Genomic DNA, 12,454 nt, shown 5'->3' with positions numbered 1-12,454 from the left:
AGCTGAGATGTGATACACATTATGACTAAAATTTATTTGCTGCAGCTCTTCCAGCCATTCTGGAGCACGCTCAAGTCCTCCTTTCTACAATAGCAACACTTTTACCTCTCTCCAAAGGGCACAACTTGTTCTTTCCCATATGTTAGACCAGCAAAAGGCTGGTGGATGCTGCAATCTGCACCCAAAAAAGGTCAGTTTGCTGTGGCAGAGAGCTCTGCAAAGCTGAATCCCATTTTTTGTATTTGCTTCCATTGTCTATGGAAGACAATACCACAACTCTCAAGGTATCCAGCTCAAWAGCTGTCACTGTAGAGCTTGAAGTCTCACAAGATCAAAACCAGTAWGGTTGCAGATCAAGGAACCTAAACACTAAGCTCAGGCCTTACACTGTGATAAAATTACAGAGAAGTTAGGTATTTCAGGAATGTGTGTTTTAAACACGCTGAAATCATCACATTCCCCTCTTCTAGTGAGGGATCAAGCAGTGATTTCCCTGTTTATGATTTATAAGGATAACCAGWGGGCATTAGGCATTCACACCATGCCATAGGAAAAAAGAAACAACCCCTATTTACTGTCCCAAATTCTGGAACAGCAACCAATCAGAAAGTTAATGACAAAAGGGTTTGTTTTATCTTAATAAGCTGATAAGTTAAATTTGATAGCATTTGACCTAAACCGTGGAAAACTATCTGTGCTAACGTTCAGATTTATTACTGTTGCTAGCTCACAGATGTCCTATATCAAAAGGCAAATGTGTATGCTGTAAAAGTCTGGCCAGTGACTACGAATGCTTTGCATTGTAGAGACAAAATTCCTTCATGTGGTGCAAATCTCTTCAATAAGAACGAAAGACATCTTGTAGAAAATGGCTTTCTTTAACTTGAACTTCTGAAAGGGCTTGTGTTTGGTGAGTTCCTGTTTTCATTATTTACTTTAAAATGTCACCCTCTTCATAATCAGGAATGTTTTGATGTTCAGTGCTGCAAACTCTGTTCCCAAACCAAAAATGTCACTCCCTGCCTGTGCCACCTTCATTGCTGTAATTGCCCAGCTGTCTCTAAYAAGGACAAATGGTCAATTTACTTGGGCAGATGGTAAGCAATCTGGCTGTAGGGTTTCAGGCCATGAAGACTGGGTTTTCTTAAAGGYTGTAAATACTCCTTCCAGTGTTTCCAGGCTGTGGAAGTAGTTGGAGTCTTCCTCTGTGATCCTGAGGCTATACTTGCACAGAGAGTAAGGTGTATCAAAGTCTCTTTGATATGTTTTATCTGTCCTTTCCACACRCTCTCATGGCTGCAGCAATTCCCTCAGGGAATGCAGAAAAAGCAGGACACTATTTTKGTGTGGAAGATGCAGTGATGCACCTTCAGTGAGTTATTTCAGTGGCTAAAATGTTTAGTGCTAGGCTGAGATTCCCTGTGCAGTACTCCAGGCTCAAGGCTGTTTAGGAACTTGTGTTTTGTATCTTTGGAGGAAGGTGCTGTGGAGAAGAGATGGCTCTCTGAGTCAGCAGTGGGGTATCAGCTCCTTCTTTGTCAAGGCTTTGCAGTGCTCATTTGCCTTCCACCATCTGGCTCTGCCTGACAAGTGGCTGCTGAGAATTTTTCAACAGAACCCAAGAAAGTGCTCACCCCGCCATCACTGCAGGGTATCTGTGAAATGTCCTCCTTGGGAGGCAGGATGTGATAGGCCAGACAGATCTTCCCTATGAAATGGGAGAACTAATCTCCAGGAATAGACTTTTGCTCACTGTGCAAAAGCAGCATGAATCTGAAATGATACTTCTCAAAATAGGGCTCTGGCAGYGCTTTACATTGCAAGTTTAACTTGCTTTGGCTGCTCACGTTGGAATGGAATTTGATCTTGGATGAGTAGCATGAATTTAGGTCAGATTTGTGTAAATAAATCTTAGTAAATGTGTGTCTGTTCCTGTGCTTTGGAATGTGTGGTAGCTGGGTGAGTTTTAATGAGGAGGGTAAAACAGCTGGACGTTGAAAGCATTTTTGGTGTAATCACAGACACAGCTTCTCCTTCAAGGGAGCAGAAGCATCTGAAGAATCTGGTTGTGTTGTGAGTTATGAGCCCTGAAGATGTGAGTTCCAGTCTGCTTGCACTGGTCCCATGGTACTTCACAAAAACATTGCCTTGCCTTGGGATTTATTAGAATCATTTTCCTTGTGGTGCTGCTGCTTTTTTTTTTTTTTTTTTTTTTTTTTTTTTTTTTCTGAGACATGCAGCCAGAGAGTAATTACAGGGTTTGAGATAACTGCTGGATCCTGACTGCAACCATTGACAACACAGGTGTCTGTGTCTCTGCTAAGCACCCTTGACTCCTATTAGTCGAGGAAATAAAGGAGGTGTTGGATATAGCTTGTCTGAGCTCTTTCCTGAATAAATTACACCTCAAAAGAGTTGGCTTGGAAATCTCTAATTGGTCAGATGAGTCCAGGCTGTAAAAGCCCTATGCTTGCCTCCTCGGGGTTAAGTAGAAAAAGCGTAGCAGTGGCTCCTGGGATGACTCTGAGCTGCAGCTGGCTGTTTGCACCAGCTGGTGCCTATATGTTCTATATTTTATATATATATGTATTCTATCTACAGCTGTGGGGCAGAACCCTCACAGACTGTACAGACATCACAGAACTGTGGTTTTCCTGCTGTAAACTTGGTGTCAAAGCTGCCAGCTCAAAGCAGAGTCAGCGAGCTGCTGAGCTGACTGAGCCGTGGCCTGCCTGAAGCTGGTAGTGCTTGGGAAATAGATTCATTTATTTATTTGTTCTGCTTCAACATAAATAAGTAAATCTGATCTGTTCTTGYTGGTTTGGGGGTGTGCTGTGCTTCCAGTTAGATTCTCAGTCACAGGCCCAAAGGTGCTGATGAGTGTGGCTTTGAAAGGTGATGCCAGATTTCAGAGTGGCTCCTGGTTTTAAAGCTGAAATCCCCCAGCATTCCTGCTGTGCAAAGCACTCTTGGTTCTCCTAGTTCCATCATTTGAAAAATTAAAGTTTACTTCAAAAATATCTAGAGCTCTCAAAAAGCCTGGGAAATGTGTTGGAAAGTGGTAGCAGTTGGTTTGGTTTTGAGCCACAGAAATTCATTAATAGGAACTGAATAAATCTTTCAAATGACCAGCTGCTGAATCATTATGGAAAAAATTATTTTGCAGGGAAAAAACCCAATCAAAACTCTCTGGGGGCTCTTGGTGTTGATAAGCATATTACAAATATCCCTATTCTTCTGAGCAGTATGATTAAAACAAAAATACAGGAAAAGRTCCTACTTATGTAGAGAAAACTTTGAAGTCCATGATCCACAGACTGTCTGTGGATGAAATATTCAGCCACAGCTTGAGCACATCACATCCTTGCACTGTGCTTATTGTGACATTTTAAATAGAGTTTTGGCCTGTAAGACCTGGCTGATCATCTCCCAAACCTTTGATTTGTCCAGGACTATTCTGGTTTTTTGAATACCTTTGTTTCAGAATATTATAATTTCTAGAGAAAAACTATTATCTGGAAAGTGATTTCTATTTTTTGGTTTATATTTTCAGTGGTGTAAAATGTAGTGACTTAAAAAGGTTTTTTCAATACTTGCTTGTTTTGAATAGGCAATATATGTCAGGATATGTCACGGCTCTAGAAAGAAATATTTGTATGGAGGGGTAGCTTGGTTTTAGGAGTAGGTAAATCAGTTGARATGGAGCAATGACATTTTAAAGGCAAACTTAAGGAACAGCCTGGTTTTTGTTTTCTTTTAAGTACAGAAGGACACAAACTCTGTTTCCATACAGAACTTCAGTTGATTTTTTTTTTTTTTGTCAAGAAAGGTTAATAAAACAAGGATGTATAAAAATGTTTTGAGAAACTTAGGTCTCATGGTGGTTTTCAGCCAGATTAATCCAGGTAATGCAGGAGATCTGGAGAAAGACCTTTTGTGTAATGATTATAGCTGAGCTTTCAGAGCAAAAACCTTCAGGTAATAGACATGAACTTTTAATGCAGCAGGATGTCTCAAAGATTAAAATTCATGATAATTAGTTCTGTTAACAGGAAAAGGTTCCTGTTCTTTTTGTTTGGGGTGTTTTYGTTCTTATCTCACCATTCATTTAGACTCCTGCAATCTTTGACATCCATCTGAGAGCACCTGTCTATCACATTTGAGAACAGTGACTTTGACAGCCCTTTGGGAAAAAAAAAATAATTCTATTACTATCCCTGGTGTTGTTCTTCAGACCTTTCCTTGACCTGGCYCTGGTGAAATCTGTCCCACTCTGCATTTCTTTGCTGCTTCAGGAACTTTCCACATTTTAAAAACCCCCTATAAGCTGAATGTATCCTCCTGACTCAGAAACTCTGTCCTGCCTTCTTCCCTCCTCAAGACCAGCTTTTCCCAAAGCACAATTTATTTTTTCTTGCTTGCATCTGGCTGTTACATGTTCCGTTATTTATCTTACARGAAGGTTTTTATTTTGCCTCCATAATGGTTCTACAGTAAGCAYAGTACTACCCTTGTGTATTCAGAACACATTTCTAATGCTAATGCAGCATAACCTCTCTCTGTTCATTAATATCATTGACCCAGAAATGAGCAAAGTTGGGTTGTTTGTTAATAATACCATCAAACAACATGCCTTGAATGGTCATTGCGTCATTATTATCATGTGTAAAAAAAGAAAAAGGATCAAATATTCTGTTTCTGCAAGGAAACTTCGTGACTCTGTTAATTTGACTCAAATGCTTCGATGCTGTGCTTGCATGTGTAGTCCCAAGGGCCAGGAAGTTGAGAAGGACAAATTCCAGGAGGTTGTACACACATCACAGGTGCCATGAGCTCTTAATGTGCAACTGCCATGCTGCACAAACATTGGTGTCAAGCTACAAATTGAAACCAAAACATGTATGAAAGGAGATAGTTATTTGCAGAGATATTTAACCCAGCTCCAGGGGCTCCAGCCTGCTCCACGTGCAGCCTGCTGTGAATGCTGCTCCTGGAGTTGTCGTGGTGATGTGCAAACACGTTTCTTTTCTAACTTCTCCTTCAACTGCCCTCTCCGAGGCTGTGTTTGCTGTGATCAGGTTGTGACTGCAGTGCTGCAGGTGTTCCCAAACTACTCAGATCGGAGCTGAGCACAAGGGAAGCCACGTGGGAGGCACTGCAGGCTCTCAGTGTGCCTTAGCTGCTGAGCTGCTTTCTGTTGCCTTTTTCAGTGCAAGGCAAAGCTCTCAAAGGTTTCTGTTCTGTGGAAATTGAGGCTGAGTGAGGCAAAGAAACCCTGCTGATAGTCCTAACGTGGCCTGGGGTAGAAGAGCCCTTGGCAAGAGCAGGGAAGGCCCTTGGAGGCAGGGCTGTCCCTGCTCCATGCAGGTGGGCAGACACTCTGGAGGTGACCTCAGAAGAAGCCTCAGGTGCTGTGGGGATTCATGGGGGAAAAAGGATGCTCTGTGGAGCAAGGACACGTGCAAACAGCGACTGGAGTGTGAAATATGGAGAACAAGGAGAAATGAGGTTTCATTAGGTTTCTGCTTAGTGGGCAGTTTGGTTTTCCTATTTTTAATAAAGTGGGAAGGTAATAGATGGCAAGTTCTTGCATAGCCCCATGAGACTATAAAGTTCTTATCTTGGCATGAGAGGATGTGTTGCATCCTTAGARTTTCCTCTTTTAAGGTAGAACACATGGGTAATATAAACATAGTCTGTAGCAAAACATTTTTTCCTGATGAGTTGACATTTTCAATAAATAATATTTCGGCCTCCAAACAGAAATTGTAGAATAGTTTTCTTTAAGATGACTCTAAAACTGATGAAAAATGTCTTTATCTGTTACCTCCTGCTGAATGCAAATACAATTTTTCTGTGGCATGCGAAGAATGGGTTTCTTTTGAGAAGTGATGTTACTTTTCCTTTCCTATAGGTTCTGTCCTCATTCAGCTTTTAGTGAGACAGGCAGAGAAAATGTGGCCAGGTACCTGGGAACTAAATTCAATAAGGTATACTAAAACCCAACCAGTAAAGCCAGAGCACTACTTAACAACTAGGGAACAGGCTTGCAGGATTAAACAATTGCTTGTTATTGGTTTATYTGTTTGCTTTGTTTTTTATTTCATTTGATCACCAGCACTTGGAAGAGATCTTGGTTCTTGGTAGGAATTATGTCCCTGATAAATTTGAGTTTAAATAAATCATATTTTGCTATGCCTTTTTGTCTGATGGTAAGAAGTCTTTGTTAGTGGAAGAATGTGAGTTTCACATTAYTTCTGACAACATAAATGAAAACCAGTGAGACTTTTCTCACACCTAAAACAAGCAAAACAAAAACCTTCTCTCCTGAAGGTGCAGAAGCAAGCACTGGAAAATTCTGCTCATCTGGAAAACATTTCAGAACATGATGAGCAACAAAAGTAGGAGCAAAATACTTTKCAGCTGTAGCTATAGCAAGAACAGCCACTGCCATTCCTGAGTTTTGCTGTCTGTTGAGCTACCGTAAAAAAGCAGTGTTTTTATTACTGGCATCAGGAATATCTTCATCTTGAGAYTCATATGAAAGAAAACAAACCACATTTTCAGATAACTGCTTCCCATGTTATTGTTAGCCTCTTCTGTTGCTGCTCTCAATTACAATTTCATCATTTCAAGTCTTTCTTGAGAATTATAGAAGCCAGAGTTGGTGTTTTGAGGTGCTTTAGGCCATATGAGTCCATTTCCTTAGAAACACCTCAGAGAAACTGGGAATACTTTCATGGCTCATTGCTATAATGCATTCAGCATAAATTCCTCCTGCTGAAGAGCACAGTAAAAATGATGCAACATATTAAATGTATATCATGTTAAATAATGTTTCTACTGTTTTGATGYAGGAAAAACTTAAGCACAGGAAGATGCCTGGGAAGGCACAGCCTAAACTGCTGAGGGCTGAATCCCTTAAGCACTGAGGCAGAAGGAATGAGTAATTTTGTCAATAAAAATCGAGGATAGASCCTGGCTTGAGGATAAGGCTGCTTCCCAGTGATTTCTGAAGTGTYTCCATGTTTGTCATGGCAGTCCCAAAGCACAGGCTGGCAGCCATTCCCCCCATCCCCAAATGGTTCATTATTACTGCACRATGAGTGGAGAGAGCCCACTCAGGACCCCCCGTGCTATTCCCAGCCTTGCCTGGATAAGCTGTAGCTGTCAACACGGGTGTTCAGACAAAATATGCAGAAGGCAAAGTTCTGCAAGATGATAGCAGAACTCTCTCCTGTTTTGCTCACTAYGTAAAWWATAAAATATATAAAATACATTTTTATTCATGAGCACTGTGTAGACTGCACTATCCTGTTGTGCAGCAGGAGGAGGAGAGGGTTGGGAGGGGAGGCTGCCTTCCTTCTAGGGCTGTCAGTCTTTACACCCAAGGCTGAAGGGGCCATCAGTTAATGATTTATTAACACCTATTTTACTAGGGGCTGCTCTGTTAAAAGTTCTGTTTGCTGTCTGGGCAGTTTCTCTCTGAGCCGTGCTGCTGTAGGATTTTCATGCTAGAGACAGGCAGTTAAACCTTCAGCAGTGTTAGGACAAACTTGCTGAGTAAGTCACAAGTCAAGAAAACGAGAAATCCACASTACACAAAGACATGTTTCTTTAACTTGGGATCTGCAGCAGGAAAGGCAATCCCAGGGATCAAGAGTTTGTATTCAGATGATATCCYAGCTGTCCAGACAACGTGTTAGCTGAATAAACTAGACAACAAAGACAATCCTTGAGAACTGTGCTTGGACCTGAGCTCTTTATCATTGCTTTCATGGCCCAAATTTATCCCAAAAAGATATTTCTYGCATCTCCTCTTGCTACAATGAATTAAAATATATAATAAATAATATTAAAAGCTAATATTTCACAGTGAGGTCTTGATTCCCACAGCTAAGCTGCTTCTGGTTATCAGCCATTTTGATGGAARCTAGTTTGGATATATTCCTACTTCGCTCTGTTATGTTGTTCATACAGACCTGTATTTATCAAATSCAAAAAAGAAACTCTGGCCAGCATTATTTGCTAATGCTGCCATATTATTTACATCATGTATGGGATCTGCAAAATTTCCATGTGATTCCTGAATGATACTATTTTGCTAACAGAACCCCCAGCTACAGACATAGGAAAAACTACCCTTCTAATGTAAAAATAATCATCATAGCAAGAAGTCTTCCAGTGGGAAAAACCTTCTTGCCAGTGTAAATACCTTCACAGAGTCATTTCTGCTGTTCTTGCTGCAGTTGTGAAATTTGTAAGTCTTGCACTCRTCTGCAGGAGATTTAGTTTTCTGCTGTGGGAGAATTCTGGGCTCTACGAGGGGTTTCTGTCTCCTTCCTTCAAGCAATTTGTACAACTTTATCTCCTATCTTTCTTACTTTCCGGAAACCTACACATTTTCCCCATGTTTGATGGTTTCCTATGGGCTGTCTGTATAGTTCATTAGATAGGACCTTTAAGAAACCCAGCTCAAGTTTTTTATTCTCCCAGAAGGAAAAAGGAGAACAAAAAGCTGTAAAGAAASTGTGATAGAGTTGGAAGAAACAGTCTTCAAAAACGTCACCATTAATCTAGCAGTGCTGGCAAAATTAYAATTTTTCTTCAGACCATTTCTCACAGTTATCTCTGCTCCTTTAAAGCAGTGAARAGTCTTCTCTCTATCCCACTCAAATTCAATAAACTCCTTTTCTTTCTGTCTTTTCCTTCATACCCAGGACAGTCAGTCATGACCTCTTCTACTGATTATGTGCCCAGGGAGAGTTTGCCTTCCAGTGGATTGGCAAAATCATATGAAATGTGTGAACAGAACACAGAGAAAGACATCTAGGGGTAGTGAGAGAAAGCCAAGACACTTTTAGAAAGGTCAACAAAAATATTATCTCCTTGTTTGCTGATATAAGTAGGCTTTTGYTTCAAATCCAGTCTTTGCTTGGTGTTTGTGTGTGCCTTTGATACGTGTCTCAAATCTGAGTATGATTTACTCAAAGGGTTTTCAATCCTTCTGTAAAATGAAGGATTTTATAGTTGAAACACAGTGGCAGAGAGACTGCAAGCAGCAAATCAGTTAGAGAAACAAGAAAAGAACTGAGGAGCCTGTCTTCTGTATTTACCTGGGGTTTTATTTGTTTGGGTTTTTTTTCCTATACAGCAAAAATTGATGTTTAAGTCCCTGACCCTCAGGAACCCCCCGATTCTCCCAACTATACATAAAAATGCTAACGCAGATCAAATGACAAAACCTATTCATAATCCCCTCTTTTTTCTTTTTTTCTTTTTTTTTTTTTTTTTTCCTAAATTCTTGGATACTCTGCTTCTAGTAAAGGAAATTGTTCCAATTTTGGTGGAACAACAAATGTCTTCTGAGAGAAATGCTGCAAAAGTTATTTTTCAAAGCACTGAGCCATAGCAATGATGAATTTTCTCCTTTCATCATTTGAGGCAGGAGATCCTCCCTGCATGTCATGGCTTATGGAGGCAGGAAATTTGCTGCTACCCACAAAGAGCTCTGCAGGCCCTCTGTCTCTCTGCTGCTGTGATGGCTCTTTGGGCTTCCTCCTTCTTTCTGGCCTCCCAGGAAAAAAATAAATTTAGTAGTTCCCTTGATTACTCTGATTCAGCATCTCCAATTCTAAAATCAATTCAACATCACAGTGAACCACAATATTCTCCCCCTCTTTTGAGTTCTGGTGAAGGTACCCTGAATTCTGAATGCTGCCAGTAACTCATGGGGGAATTGCTGGGATGTGGAGTGTTATTGCAGTTTATGGGGAGAGCAGCTAYTCCCAGCAGCTTTGAAAATTGTGGGGCCATTCCTGGGGTCACARAGGTCCACAGGAGCCCCACATTCATGATAAGTGGTGGTACAGGTGGTGCCCAAAACCATCTGAGGGTTGTGAGGCCTTCTAACATCACACTGAGCTTGCTTATACATTTTTTAAGTTGTGTTCTATTTAAAAACATGCAAACATTAATGAAGTTTGGTGAAATGCATGTGAGAACCCATTCCCCTTTCTCAGCATGTATTTTACAAGCTAAAGAAGATTAGTTTAATGCTGAGTTCTTCATGTATTTAATATTTTAGGAAACAACTGCGTGCATTTTTTAAAATGTACAGCTCTAGCCCATTTCTACATAGAGCTGTTTTGTTTAATTCTGTTGAAAATGTGAGATAGCTGAGATTTACTATAAATGAAGATGGATGTAGAAAATCATTCACCTTGCTAATGTCAGGTAGGAATTTAGCCTGAGGAATTTAGCCTGAGGAATTTAGCACCTTTTTGAAAAACCAATAGAAACCTCGTGCTAAGATGTTGACAATGACTTGCCAGTCAAACAGAAATTATAGACAGGTCAAGGCTGATGGTTAACACTGCCCAGAAAATGACCTTTGCTGTGGTTGTTGCCCTCTGGCTGAGAACAGTAAAATAAAAAGCAGAGTGAGATGGACTCTTGTGAAGATGCAGCTGTCCCACCAACGTTTGCACAGATCCAGCATTGTGCACAAAACTGGGAGAGCTGCAAAGCACTCACTTCRGCAGCAGCTCTGTCTTCCAAAGTTTGCAAGGTTCAGTGACGTTCCCCCTACCAGAAAATGTGATTTTGTGGTTTGTAATTTGGCTCCTGGAGGTACAGCAGTCTATCCAGGTGCTGCTAAAAATATGGCCCTTTATTTTCTTCTGGCAGGTTAGAATAGTAAAGAATATTTATAAGGTGTGTTTTTTTTCCTTCCAGTTAAAATGTGACACCCTTGAACGAAAAGAGGAATAGGGTTTTTTTAATACAATGCTTAGTTTAGGTAAATGTTGAATTTCCATCAGGCCATGAACAGCTGGTGAAATAGGAATTGGGAAAAATTCCTAAAAATAGGAATTATCTGGGGATTGCTTGCATCAGAGGGCCAATGAGTGGTTGAAAACTTAACATAAGAAATTAACTATAAATTCGATGTTTTTGTCACAACCCCAGTGATTTTTAACAAAAAGTTGCTTAGTTGCTGTATGGTTTGCATCTGTTTTATTCCTGTCCTTTTAGAAAAAYTTGACAAAGCTGCTTATTTCTCCCTGTAGAGGAAATTATTTTCACTGACACAACTTTAATTTGTCACATTGATTGAGCATGTAGATGTTCATCTTTTGACAGAACTGCCAGTCCTTGACTGCTAAGTAGAAATAAATCTATTCTGCTAAAACTTCTCAGTGAATTCAGATGTTTACAGGTAACTGGACACCAAATCTCTGCAGGATGACAGAAATGCATTTTTTTCTGTCTCTAAAGACAGAAATGCATTTTTTTCAGGCACTGTTTTTCAAAGCTTTTGAAGGTACAGTTCCTTTCTCATTGATCTCTGATGGTCTGAATAGTGGTTATGATTTCAAGATAATTTTTCATCTCTAACACTTCAGAACCTTCTTTGGATCCCATTGTGATCTATAGTTTGACAAAATAATACTTTACAAAACAAACTATGGTGAGCAGCTTCCACCAGAGATTACTGTGATGAAGAAATAACTTATTAACAATAGTTTATTAGTTTTTGAATTTCTCAACCTTTTCCTCCAAGCACCCTAGAGCATTTARCATCACAATGACTGTAATACATAATTTGAGCTATTATTCTCTAAACTGAATGGGGATGTAGAATTCAGTTAAATCAGAAGAGATTTAATTTTTAGTTTATTGAGATAAGACTGTTGCCTGCACGAAAGCTTTCCGTGCTGCAAAGAGTAGACAATTAGATTCCTGAGGGGCATGGTAATTTGCAATTGTATTCATTTGTAAAACAGAAACAAATGTCAAGTCTTGTACAGCAAGAAGACATGGGGCCTTCATAATGGGGCAAAAAATAATAAACCTTGTAGCTTGCTGGTAACTTCATTTGTGTGGCTGAACAAGGCAAAAATGTTCTCAGAGTGCCCCTGTAAGAAATTGATGAACTTGGACTACACGAGAAAAGACTTTATACACCTCTTGTCAAMTTCTTAAAACGATGTACTAGTGATAGAAATGTGAAGTACTAAAACTAATAATACTAACAGAACATTCTATTGAACATTCCACTGTGCAGCACTGTGCATACAATTCMCTGAGGAATATATTGATAGCAGCAGATAAAAGAATGTATTTGAGTTCAGGTTGCAYTGAGATTTGTTTTCCTAAGATGGGAGTTTTGATATCTGTCATCTCTCCATTTCTCCAAAAAAAATACTTAGTATGATCCTGGGTACTTTGCTTTTTTCAAAGGGTTACCTGGGTTCTGTAATAGAATTTCTGCTATGCAAGTTTATGGCATTTTCTATTTCCTTAAGCAGACCTCTTAAAGAAAGAATMTTAATGGAGAAATTTATGTATAGCTATATGATCTATACTGTGTTAGAGCCTACAAAGAAATGTTAGGAATGAGTGAACAACACATTGTTGGACAAAAGGGAATTTTTTAACCCTTTACTTT

At 39.8% G+C, this 12,454-nt stretch overlaps 1 protein-coding gene across 2 annotated transcripts in view; it reads right to left on the bottom strand.

The window, feature by feature from the left end:
- Positions 1-12,454, bottom strand: part of RERG (RAS like estrogen regulated growth inhibitor) — a 96,787-nt gene that overhangs the window by 5,948 nt on the left and 78,385 nt on the right. The gene's annotated exons all lie outside the window — the stretch shown is intronic.

Source organism: Malurus melanocephalus, unplaced genomic scaffold, assembly GCF_030028575.1.
Source record: "Malurus melanocephalus ecotype Western Australia unplaced genomic scaffold, MMel_1.1 scaffold_22, whole genome shotgun sequence".
NCBI lineage: Eukaryota > Metazoa > Chordata > Aves > Passeriformes > Maluridae > Malurus > Malurus melanocephalus.
The sequence above is the reverse complement of the archived record's forward strand: the minus strand, read 5'-3'. Positions and strand labels throughout refer to the sequence as shown.